Genomic DNA, 10,113 nt, shown 5'->3' with positions numbered 1-10,113 from the left:
TTTTCATTCCGTTCATGCCACTGGGCTTAAAATTAAAAAACGATGATGTAATACGATACATATTATAATATACAGTGTGAGTCAAAAAAAAAGTTTACAACTAGAAAATTGCTAATTATTTTTCAAATCATCAATGAACAGTAGATTATTATACATCTTCTGGAAGAGTGTTTTATCCCAAATCATTTGGTATCATTTTTGTGCGGTATGTTTTCATGCCTGAATGAACAGCAGGCATTGTTTGCGAGAGTGCAAAAATCGACATGCGCCAAAGTTGCTTATGTGATATTTGAATGAAACAATTGGGATTTGGGTATCAATTCGGTCTTTGCAGATCCAAATAACATCCCTAACAAAATTAGTCATGCCACACATATAAAATATCAACGAACAATTGTGGGTGTGTGCGTGTGTGTGTGTGCGACTTTGCTTCTGCGAAAAGCATATGCAATACATTTCATTTGATATATTCAATCCATTATCTCACTCCGCTAATCCTTACATAATACATACAGTAGGCATTACTTTGGCGCAAGTCGATTTTTGCACTCTCGTTCATCCAAGCGTGAGCACATACCACACAAAATGGTATCAATGATTTAGGATAAAACACTCTTTCATAAAATGTATAATAATTCACTGTACATAGATGATTTTAAAAATAATTAACAATTTTATAGGTTTAAACTTTTTTTTGACTCACACGGTATAATATAATATAATAATAATTCCAATATTAACTATAATAATAATGATAATAATATAACAAGTGGATTTATTTAGCACATTTTCCTGAGGATACAAGGCGCACCTCCTTATGCCTAGGTCACATTTGCAACGACGGCCATGCGGTCTAACATATCTATGGCCAATAGCAATTATAGGACCGCCGCAGCATTCCCACGGTCACATACGGTAGCGGTCACATATGTTAGGGTAGCCGCACGGCGTAATTTGAATGTGTGGAGACGGAAAATCTGCGACTGCCGTATGGCCTTCAGTGATGACGCACGGTCGCCTTAGGGCGACCCTGCGGCGACCGTAGCGTTTCGATTCTGGTTAGTAATCAATATGGATTTCGCCCTAAGTATTCAACCACGTTTGCATTATTAGATTTAATTGAAAATATTAGGTTAGCCATTGACACTGGCAATGTTGTCGGTATGGTGTCACTCGATCTTGAAAAAGCATTCAATTTGGTATCTCACGATATACTCATTCATAAATTAAAGTTTTATGGTTTTCATGACAATGTAATAGAGTGGTTCAAGGATTATTTTTACTTGAGAAGTCAAATAACAGTTATAAATGGTAATGAATCAGCCGCGTCTTTTATCAAACACGGTGTATCTCAAGGTAGTATAATTGGCCCAATTTTATTTATTTTGTACCTAAATGATTTGCCGAAAGTTGTTTGAAATTGCTTCGTATCCCTTTATGCAGACGACACTTGTGTTTATTTTGCCTCTAAAGATCCGCTTCAGTTACAGAAAATTTTAACTGAAGATCTTGAATTAGTAACAAATTGGTTTTCCCATAATGAATTAATAATACTTAATGAAAGAAAGTGTAAGTTTATTCTGTTTGGGTCAAGGAAAAATCTTTTGAAATTTCAACATGTCAAAGTATGTATCAATGGTCATTCTCTGGAAATTACTGATGAATTAAAATATTTAGGTGTCATTTTGGATAAATCATTGTCATGGTCCCCCAAAATTGAAAATTCAAAATCAAAGATACTCCGAAATTTGTTTGTATTGCGACGAGCTAGACCATATATTGATAGGGACACTGCTATTGTTTTATATCACACAATGATTCAATCGTATTTTGATTACTGTCATCTCGTTTGGCTTTGTCCTTCTTCCCATCATTTACTAAAATTGCAAATATTACAAAATAGGGCCTTGAGAATAGTTTTGAATGTAGATTGTAGATAAAGCAGAAAAGATATATATAATAATGTAAAAATTGATTGCATTAGCAATATTAAGATTAAAAAGGACTTATTAATTTTAATTTTTAAACGGATCCATAACCTGGCACCACCATCTCTATGTTCGAAAATAATTGTTAAGGAAAGTTTTTATTCTTTACGCAACCACAGATGTATTCTTCACTTAGGCACACCACGGACAAACTTTCTTAAAAATAGCTCACTTTATATTGGTATCAAACTGTTTAATGAACTCCCAGAGTCAATCCGCTTACTTAATAACATAAATATTCTCACCAGATTGATTTCTCAATTATACTCCAACCCTTTCTAGTTTCATTAATATATATATATATATATATATATATATATATTCCCCTTATGTTTAACTTGCATTTGTATTTCTTTTGTTGAACTTGTATTATATTTATTTTGTTTAAATTTGTATTTCTTTTTTTCTTTCTTTACATTTACTTATTTTTTTTTATGTATTTGTTATTGTTTAATTTTTGTGTTTTATCTGTTTATTCATATGTATTTTAATGTACCATGTACGGACATGCTGAAAAACAGCTATGCTAAGCTGAAAGCATGTTTTTTTATCACCGTATTTAAATAAATAAACAAACAAACAAACCCACAATTCGGCCGAAGGGGGACAATACGTCGACCGTGCGGTCAGACTAATGTTATCGCTTCACCCCTGGCGTGTATAAAACGCAAGGCTACCGTACGCCCGACGTACGGTCACCTTGGAACCGCTCTACGGCATGGCTACGACGTGTCTAATCGCTACGGCGAATCTAGAAATGAAATCAGGTATAACCCCGCGTTATAATCGCACGGCGTCCCGTAAGGCCTGTAAATATAGGGATACGCCCTAGGTCGACCCTGAGGCCACCCTGAGGCCAGAGATTCTCTGCGGCCGCCGGAAGTATCTCTCGATTTCGGGGGCGTACGGCCGCTGTATCCTAGCCGTAGAGCAAATGTGACCTAGGCATTAGTCAATCAACAAAACAAGAAGAATTAATTGTACATGTATGATTTCAGATGTGTTTTAGAAGAAGTCAAGTGAAGTATTATTTCGTATAAATGCACCGGAAGTTTATTCATTGGCGTGGGGCAACGGATAGAGAGAGTTCGAATCTGTACAGCCTCTTTATTTAGGTCAAGATAAAAAATAAAAAAAATTAAAAAAAAATCATCAGCATTTAATGAAGTATATAGCATCAGAGCAACAGCAGCAAATATTCATTTCATATAGAATTGGAATAATTCTGGTTACTGCATTTTTTACTAATAATGTACATCAGTTTCTTGCAAAAACAGACAAACATACATACAGCCAATCAGAGCCTATAAATCAATACAAATGATCATACAAAAACCACATTTGTGAACACAAAAATGCACGACTCACTCGTGTTTATGACGCACATACAAACAATCACAGCCTTAAATGTCAATACAGATGATCATAAACAAAGATTATTTTGGAGGGCAGTAGGTCATAAGATCATAAAAATCATAAAGATCTTCGGTAGATATTTGATTAAAGGCTGTTTGTTTACTATCTTAATATGTCAAACTCTATGATTTATAATCACCGTTGCATTATACATATAAGTACCCTAGAAAACCTTCCATAAAATCAAAAGGACGAAAGAAAGAAGACAGAAGTTCACAAGAAGAAGAGCCGTCTTTGTTTCAGTTATGTACATGAGGGATAACTGTGAACTTATTAGATTGTACAACAACCTTTAATAGGCAAGCATGACTTTTCCCCACAATGGTCTGCAAATATGCACCACTGTCATTAGCTAATCTTCATTCAACTGGTCTTTTTGTACGACCACTATTATTCAATAATTCGCCCCCCCCCCCACACTACCTCCAGGACGTAACGAATAGTTCAAGAATAATTATAGAATAGTTAGTGAACAAACCGAACGGTTGCGGAAAACTAGCAGAATAGTTACAGAATAGTTGAGGAATAATTGTGTTATTCTATTCTTAATTCTGGAAATCCATCTTCAAATGTAGCAGAGTACTGCCCAGTCAATATTCTGAAAGCGCCGACCACTGAACTTATCCTTTTTTCTTTTCTATTTGTGTATAGACGATAGAAATTCACAGTTATTTCCCTCTCACTCACAATATGGCAAACAATAAACAAATAGAGCAGGAATCAGGAATCAGTATATAAATTCAAAAGCATAAGGAGTCGAAAACACAAAAAGTAAATGCTTGTGTTGGGAACGCCCATTCCACGTAAGGGCAGGTTACTGTAGAAACTGAGAAGAGAGTTAGGCATTGGAGGTTTATTTGAATTACATGTTTTTGCGTCCATTGCTTGGAACCTTCTATACTAAGAGGTACTTTGCTATGACACATATTAGACTTCATATAATGCGTACTAGAATGTTATTAATAGCAAGCGACATATAACTCTTACAAACCGCCTGACAAAACTGTCCCGATGAGTATAAAAAGGAGTATATTATAATAGGCCCTACATGGACATTTTCAATATACAAAACTTGGTTTCTTCGTCAAGAAGGTACTAACGTCAAATACAAGACGTAAATACACGAAATAGCGGCCAGTTAAACATATTTTGTCTGACGAGAAAATGTTTGCAAAAAGAGTGACTTCTGCAGGCGGGATGATAGAGTGTTCCAAAAAGATTGACTCAATAGGGTAGGTTCCAATAAAGGAGCGTGATCTCACGAGGATATTATTCCTGGGCTATTCACAGACTGCTCAAAAGCTAATACTCAGTTTGTTGTCAACTTTTCTCCAAGCAATGGAATGGTCGCTAAACATTTGACACATTCTGCGAAATGTCGCTGACTGTTCTTTCAATTCGTCGACTAATCGTAAACAAATGAGTGTTTTTCCTGATTTTCATCAAAATATCGCTATTAAACATGCCACTATATAATCATCAACTATTCATATTTGGACTCTCACTGACTTGCAAATACTTTTCGGATAGTATAGGATTGACAATATAATTCGTAAGTATTTGTGGCGATTTGCGGTTCGCCGCGAAACCCGCTTTCGCCAAACTTTCGCTGCTAAGTTATATCAAATCTGAAATATCCTCATACTTTGAAAAAGGGTTAGTTGACTGAATATCGTCATATTCGGGTAGCAAAATGCCCAAATGTATGATTCTTGTAGCCTGTCTAGTGTGAGGATATAATATTTTACCATTACCATAGTAAACAAATCTTATTTTTTTACTCGCTCCCTTTGTGCGCTCTATAAAAAAACGTAGAAACAGGATGGTTGATGTTCTAGCAAAAGGACTCAGCCCCCTTGCGAAAAGAAAAATGCGCACGTATTCCTACGGGATAGACCAAAAGTTTGCATATTGCATGAAATTATCATTGTGGCGAGTTAAAAGGTGGCTGAAAAAGGTTTCCAACATCTCTCCTCTGTTGTGATATCTTACTTTTACTTTTATCTTACCTTTACACTGCAAAGGAATTGAAGCTTCTAAATGATGGCAATTAAGCTCACATGCAGCTATTCATTATGTTGTATATGGCAGGTAATACAGCAAGCGCAGTTCTGCAATCACGACTGATGAACTGTTCTCGAATCAGGTGGTGAGGTGAGTGATGTCTAGGTGGCAATGTTTTGCTTAGAAATATGATTTGCACGCATGGTGCACAAGATCAAAACATGTTAGTACATGTATTGCGGCGTTCAAACAGAGGAAACTTAAATTTAATAAGGTCACATATTTTCGTTGTGGTGTCACAAAGAGGAACTATTTGAAAAAAGAAAATAAATATAATTTTTTGATATGTTTTTTTTCTTCCAACCTTAAAGTAAAATATAGAATTTACACTGCTAGGGATTAAAAAAAAAAAACCATTGCAAAATCCTCTTTTTTGCCTCAAATCGTTATCCAAACTATCGTCTATAACCTATAAATTGTAATAGCTGTTGATGGGAAGTTTAATTCCCTTTCATATGACACCACACACATGGTAAAGTGAGCTTCCCTTAAAAAGGAATCTCCAAAATCGTTCAATTGTAGCTGTACAGCAATGCAGAATAATTTCAAGGTAGTTCACTTAGAAATTGTGCAGGGAGGTGCCCTAAACACGTTGATACCCAACGGCCCTTTACAACATTCCATGTATCCGAAACCTACTTTGCTCTCCAAAATCGTTCAACTGTAGTTGTACAGCACTGCAAACGTTTCACAAAATCAAAAGGAAAAAAGAAAGAACAAGAATAGAAGAAGAAGTGCCGTTTTTATTTAAATTATCTTAATGAGGGATAAATGTAGACTATCCTGTTGAAATATAATTGTCGTGAATATTGTAATATGATGTTATAAGAAATAGGCCTACTACTTTTAATATGCTACTACATGTAATTATATTTTGACCTATTTTATCATCGCGTTTGTATTTTAAAACATAGTGACGTTTCCTCAAGCATGGGCTGTCATTCAATTGCATGTCTTTCCATGAATAAAAATGTGAACTTTAATATCAGTGTTAGCTTTTAGATGAATCGAACCTCATCATTGTCATGTTAAAATAGTAAACGAATGATCCATTAACGTCGTCAACTAAAAAGTTAATTTTCTTCTCTCTTTTTAATTCAACATGGCATATTGGCCTTGAATAGCGAAAACTGTCTTTTAAATAATGGGCCTCCATATCTAATTGCCATATAAAGATGTTCACTATTTGCCTATTAATATGTAGTAGAGTAAATACCCTGGTAAGGAGCAATAATTTTTATTTTATTTTGTTTGCCCCCCAAAATTTGCAAACCGCACCGGCCGATAATTCGCTCAGTAGGGTTGGGGGAGGGGGGGGGGGGGTGGGGAGCTGTGAGCACATATATATTTGTTTGCGCTCGTAAATGTATAAATCGCACCCCCCCCCCCCCCCCTCCTTGAACACCAGGGGAGGGGCCCCGTCTCCAAATAAAGGTAAATTTAAAGTGTCTGTTTTTCCCCAGGGGAGGGGGCCCGGGTCCCCCCTCCTGGATCTTCCACTGCCCTCGACATAATGTAGATAATCAGGGTACATTGATGAGCATTAACCAAACTACCTCTATCGCTACGTTGTATTGTGTGTTTTGTTGTGTGTTTTTTCGGTATTTGAATTTCCAATATTTTTTTACAAAGCGACATTAGAAGTTCATCGATTATTTTATACAGCCATGAAGCCATAATAATAATAATAAATAATAATAATAATAATAATCTTTTAAAGTCCACTCCAAATTTTATTAAGCCGAAACGGAAATTCTTTTTGCCCAATTGATCGTGAGCCCGGCAGCCACTTAGCAGCGCCAGATCGACGTTGCTCTATCCCTTATTGTTCCTCTTTGCTAATCTCTTCCAACCGCATAGCATTATTTGGTTTCAAAACATAATGCACAAACATAACTATGGATTCTCTTCAGTGTAACACATACATGTTTATTTCATCTCACAGCAACCAACAGCAAAGGAAGAATGAAAGCTATATTAAATGGTTTGCAACAAACCGCAAATATTCAAATTCGAAAAGTCATATTTCATAAATGTAACGGAGTTTGACCGACACTGCATGAGCACATAAAGGCTTGTGATATCACTGCGAATATACTATAACATGTCCTATCATCTGTACTATCAAAAGACTAGGAATCAATTTATTATTATTATAATGAAATAGATATTTCTAATATATTTATGTACTAATACATGTTTGTATAACTCATAAGTCTCAAGTTAATAGCTCCACCCTGTCTTGATATGTCAGGTATGCACTATAAGAGAGATCATCTGCTGCATCAAGCAAGCTTGATTATTACAATTCACATATTTTGCACTCTACATGAAACATACGTATATATTGTATAAACGTTTCGATATTGGCGTGAAGAAAATGGTCTAGGAACGTGATATTAAGTTTGTATGCCGTGTATATTTGTTTATACAATGTATTTGTTTTTGTATGTGTTTGTACTTCAGAACCTGAAGAAGGCCTCACAAGCCGAAAGCTCGTAATAAACTTGTAAAGTACAGCTACGTCTCACGTTCCTAGACCATTTGCTTCACGCCTACATATTATGGGACACCCGTTGTCATGTCAGAGTTGAGAATTCTCGCACTTTTATATATATATATATATATATATATATATATATATATATATATATATATAAATTTGGTCTATTCCTCCGTACAGTGCTCAATGCTTATAGGCAGAGCAATATATATATTGAATAAGGCAGACTAATGGAACATGGTTGCAACTCCGAGTTTCACGCCTTACGAGCGATCATCAGGCAACTGGTAGCATTCTTAAAAGTACATGATTACTCTACCTGGGTGCAAATACATTCAAAATAAGAGTTATACAATACAAAACAATAAGATTTACTCATGGGTGAAGGGGCTATTGTAATTGCTCAGGTACTGCGATGGAATTTTAAACATGTTTTGTATTGTATAACTCTTATTTTGAACGTATTTGTACCCTGGTAGATCAATCATGTACTTTTAAGAATGCTACCAGTTGCCTGATGATCGCTCGTAAGGCGTGAAACTCGGAGTTGCAACCATGTTCCATTAGTCTGCCTCACTCAATATATATATGTATATATATATATATATATATATATATATATATATATAAACGAATCCCACTCAAAACATTAAATAAACTGCTGAAGGCAATTGTTTGTTCACATAGTCAAGTATATCAGAAGAATAAATCTTCGTCATTGTCAATAACACCTATGAACAACACATTGGAAATAAATCATTTATACAAAAGACTGAAATCGTATGTAAATGTTCTATTTATGATTAACAAACAAGTTGATCCAAGTGTGGATTTTTTTTCTAAAGTCCGAAATTAAATATTCTACTAGCAACAGCTACAACAAGTTTTATCTTTAATTTTTCGGCATTTTTCGTATGTTTAACAACATCCCCCTCCTATATTACTAAGCCTCGTTCGGATATGACGGGCGTTTTTTCTTTTATGATGAAGTAATGAAGAAGTGTAAAACGCTTCACATATCTGTTTCTTGCCCTCAGACTTTGCATCCATTAACACACACACACACACACACAATGGCCCGAATTCACAAAAGAGGTTTGTCGACAAACCTTGGTTTTAGTGCGTCATTATGACGCGTTTCGACGCGTTTTTACAAACCAGGTTTGTAAAAAAACGCGTCAAAACGCGTCATATGACGATAAACCTCGGCTTGTCGACAAACCTCCTTTGTGAATTCGGGCCAATAGGTGGGCTGTATGACATTATCTGATAAATCAAACTCTGTTAAGCCTTTCCAAGCCTTTTTAAAACTAAAATGATTATTTTTCTTAGAGGGTTGACTAGTCAAATCGACTACCTTCTTTTATGTACACTATAATCTATCTGCGCTTATAAAAAACCACTGTGGTTTTAAGAGGCCTAAAAACCTGCGGATGGCCTAATCAGTAAAATAATTTTATATTGGTGTAATTGTGACGAATTAAGATTTATCGTTTTATTGATACATAATGTACAAATAAAGGAAAAGCACGGGATATTGCACTTGGTATTCGTTTTCCTGATACTCCTAAAAAATAATGATGAGTTACTAATTGATCACATATTCAATCTCAAAGGAACTTTGACCCTGTAACATAAAAAGTTACAATTAAACTTTTTTCCTAAAAGTTTAGTGTATCTCCTTTAATCAATGGTACTATCATGAATGATAACGTATGAATATTTTCTGTCACAGATAAATATAATCACGATAATGCATGATAAAATATATTTAATGCCGAAGATGGGCTATATATAACATAATTTTACGATCGATTGTATATACATTTTTGAGTTACAGGCCCCTATTAGCAAAACACTCTCTGCCGTTATATTCTATGTTTTGTTCATTAAGAAAATAATAGATGTAATTGTAGATACTCACTTATCCAATTTAACAGCCAACTAGGCAACTACTACATTATTCACAAGTGTTTTACATACATTTCGTTTAATATATTCTTTATACTGTTAAATATCCACTTTTAGATATTAACAATTGCTCAATAAATATGCCACTGCTAAGTATTCATTTTTAAATATGTACACTGTCAATACCACCCGGTTTAAGTGTGACTGATACTACGGCGCTCTAGAACCTCA

This window comes from Strongylocentrotus purpuratus, unplaced genomic scaffold (assembly GCF_000002235.5).
Source record: "Strongylocentrotus purpuratus isolate Spur 01 unplaced genomic scaffold, Spur_5.0 spur5_scaffold_16, whole genome shotgun sequence".
NCBI lineage: Eukaryota > Metazoa > Echinodermata > Echinoidea > Camarodonta > Strongylocentrotidae > Strongylocentrotus > Strongylocentrotus purpuratus.
This window is presented reverse-complemented; position numbering follows the sequence as displayed.